Here is a 3,484-nt window from a genome sequence, read left to right on the forward strand (position 1 = left end):
AAAACAATATATTTTGAGGCATGATGTTATTAAGTACGGTCAGTATATCACCTGAGGTAGCAAGGTATTTCCGGATATAAATTGCTCAATATTGCGAATACAAAAGTCCCACGACGAGATCTAGCCCATTAAATTGTAAAAGTTTTAGCCTGACTGCAGCAAAATCTTGTCACAAATTATATTACCATCAGATTTGTAAGCCTAACCTTAAGATCTGGAGTAAAAACAACGCAAAGTTGAACTACACGCAAATTTTGATACACAGCCTCCACCGTTGTATTATAGGAATGAACAACAATTTCACCAGACAATGTCTGGTGTTCGCTAGGCATGTCAAAGCTAAAAAACTCTTTCAGGATACCAGTTTCAAAACCAATTTTGGATAGTGCAGGCAGCGTTTCAGCTGTAACTTCTGAAAGTACACAAATAAAAAAATTACAAATAAAAAAATTATGTAACTTGAAAAAATGAGCTAAGGTTTATAGTAATTTGTAAACAAGAAATGAAATACAAATGAAAAACAGGCTATTCATAAAACTGATAGCATCTAATAATCTGTTATAAACTTCTAGATACACTAATATATCATAGAATAATATAACAAAATATAGGTAGAATCTTCCAATTTAACATCTCAAATAATAAAAAGTCGAAACACAGGACAAAAGAAAAAAGATCTAAAACAGAAGAGAAATAAATTAGATGACATACCATAACCACAACCTGGCTTGTGCTTACATACTTGACACTGCCACGCCCTCTGTTAATGAAGTGAAAACAATGTATTAAGACAAAAGACATAAACAACAGAGGATCGCCTAGTACAAGACTCTGACAGCTACTTTGCAATAAATAGGTAGGGCACCTAGGTTCTTGGGATAGATAGCGACTTAAAGTATTTTCTGTCCAGGTTGAAGCGATTACGGCGGTTCTTTTTGGGGCCATATGGTTCACCCCGGTAATTGACTTTCTTCTTTTATAGCACATTTTATCCTTTAGCCTTAGGCTGAGCGGTCTACAAGATACAAGAAAGAAGGCAATGTCAATGCAGACAAGGTCAACAGGACTCGGCCACCTCATCTCGAGATCAACGGGATTAGAAAAGCTCATAGGAGAGGGCGATCCAGGACCTAAAAAGGGGAGAGTTAGCCACTAAGGAAGAGTTATGAATCCATATCTGCTATCTACCCTCTGCCTTGGACTTCGTCGAGCTACAGCTTAATCCCAGCAATAACTTGATTACATTGTTCAGAATGAATAATCTCACCTAATGCTCTCTCCTGCACCTGCAGATGATACATATTATATTGATTATAAACATTCAAAGTACACATAATCAAAAGAAAATCAACCCTTCTTCTAAGTTGTCCTGCTTCCAAAGAAATGATGTGTCAGCTCAGAGATATTTTAACCGGGTAAAACTTCAACATATCTACTAATCTCTCTTTAACTTCTATGGTAGGTTCCAGATTGATATCAAATAAACTACATTGTAATATTACACACTGAACTAGAATTAGAAAATCACCACAACCATCACCTGGACTCAACTGCACTAGATTCCGATCCTCTAAAGAATGAAAGGCCCCACCCAATCCAAAATGATTTACTCAGATTTGGGAATTCAGTACCACCATGTCTGGAGAAACATCAGAATCCCACTCCGTAAACAATGTGTGGTAATGCTTACAAGGAAGAGTATGGAGTACGTGTGGGTTCTTCTAGCACATCTCTGTCTAGCCTTCTTTCACACGTACGTAGCCACGAGAGAACTGAACTCCTGAATCTAGGAGTAAAACCGAGAATTTAAAAAACACCACCTACTAATGAAATATGAATGCCCAACAATTTTTTAGCTTTTGCATGGTAAAAATTTTCTATAAATTACCACACTTCCTTTCGAAATGGACAAATTTATTGTGAGAACACATATTTACGTTAAATAATGAAAACATGAATGATTTTGAAATATTCCCTCCGCTCACTTAAGTAAGAGGTTACATCCCCTTCTTTATTTTTTGTGCTGCTTTTTGTACCAGGCCCTCAGCGTTTTTAAATGGTGAAATAGAGGAAGAGGTATACGTAGCACAGCCAGAAGGATTTGTAAAATGGGGGAAGGAACACTTACTCTACAGATTGCACAAAGCATTGTACGGATTACATCAGGCACCAAGGGCCTGGTACTCAAAGTTGAACAAATGTTTGGAGGAGCTTGGTTTCATTAGGTGCCCTCATGAACATGCTGTTTATACTAAGAAAATTGGGGATGATGTTTTGATAATCGCAGTGTATGTCCATGACTTGCTAATTACGGGGACTAGAAAGGCCATCATAGAGGAGTTTAAAGCACAGATGAGTCAAAGATTTGATATGAGTGACCTGGGACTTTTGTCACACTACCTGGGCATCGAGGTAAAGCAGAACAAAGGTCACATCGAGTTGAAGCAGCAGGCATACGCGAAAAAGATACTAGAAAAGGCTGGGTTGGCAGAGTGCAATCCAGTTAAGCATCCAATGGATCCAAAAGAAGTCATCACCAAAGATCAGGGAGGAAAGGAGGTTGATGCAACGTTTTACAAAAGTTTGATTGGTGGTTTACCCTATTTGGTTCACACTAGGCCTGATATCGCCTACTCGGTAGGTATTATGAGTAGATTCATGGAGAAACCTACCTCTATGCATCTGAATGCTGCAAAGCGCGTGTTACGTTACGTAAAAAAACTCTGAACTATGGGCTGGTGTACACGAAGGATAGTGGAAATGACATACTAACGGGATACACAGACAGCGACTTGGTGGGGAATGTTGTGGATCGTAAGAGTACAGGAGGAATGGCTTTCTATCTAAACGATAGTCTGGTAACATGGGTCTCTCAAAAACAGAAATGCGTAGCTCTTAGTTCGTGTGAGGCTGAGTTTATGGCAGTGACTGCTGCAGCGTGTCAGGCTATTTGGTTGAAGAATCTATTATCAAAAATACAGGCGAGCTTCTTGGTCCAGTAACAATCTATATAAATAATAAATCAGCCATTGATCTAGCCAAGATCCGGTTTTTCACGGTAGGAGCAAGCATATAGATATACGCTATCATTTTATTAGAGAGTGTGTTGAGAAGGGAGAAATCGAAGTGAAGCATATCTGTTCAGAGAAGCAACGTGCAGATGTTTTGACAAAGTCTCTTGCAGCGTTCAAATTCGAGAAAATGCGGAACCTTGGTGTGAAGAATCTATCTTAACAAGTTTAGATTACGGGGGAATATGTTGGAACTTTTAATCTAAACTTGTATTTATTTGTTGGTGTTTAGGTTTATTACCGTTTGCAATTTGTTTGTGGACTCAGTCTTGCAACAGTAGCATAAGTTTAGGAGAGGTAGGGGAAATAAATGGTTAGTGGTTCATCTATTTTAGGAGCGTAGTTGTTGAGGAGCCTTGTTTTTAACTCTCACGTTTGTTTGCTTTCTATTTAGTCTGCATTATTCATTTGGC

At 38.4% G+C, this 3,484-nt stretch overlaps 1 long non-coding RNA gene across 2 annotated transcripts; it reads right to left on the reverse strand.

Annotated features, from left to right (window-relative positions):
* On the reverse strand, positions 1 to 3,354 carry LOC141672568 (uncharacterized). 2 transcript variants are annotated; one of them, XR_012555600.1, is made up of 4 exons: positions 1,541 to 3,354; positions 712 to 1,286; positions 207 to 412; positions 1 to 120 (listed from the first exon to the last, which is right to left on the reverse strand). It is a non-coding gene; the product is annotated as an uncharacterized LOC141672568 (long non-coding RNA). The 2 variants fall into 2 exon arrangements; XR_012555599.1 differs by having other exon boundaries at positions 38 to 412; positions 1,541 to 3,351.
* Positions 3,355 to 3,484: the final 130 nt, after the last annotated feature.

This window comes from Apium graveolens, chromosome 7 (genome assembly GCF_009905375.1).
Source record: "Apium graveolens cultivar Ventura chromosome 7, ASM990537v1, whole genome shotgun sequence".
Lineage (NCBI taxonomy): Eukaryota > Viridiplantae > Streptophyta > Magnoliopsida > Apiales > Apiaceae > Apium > Apium graveolens.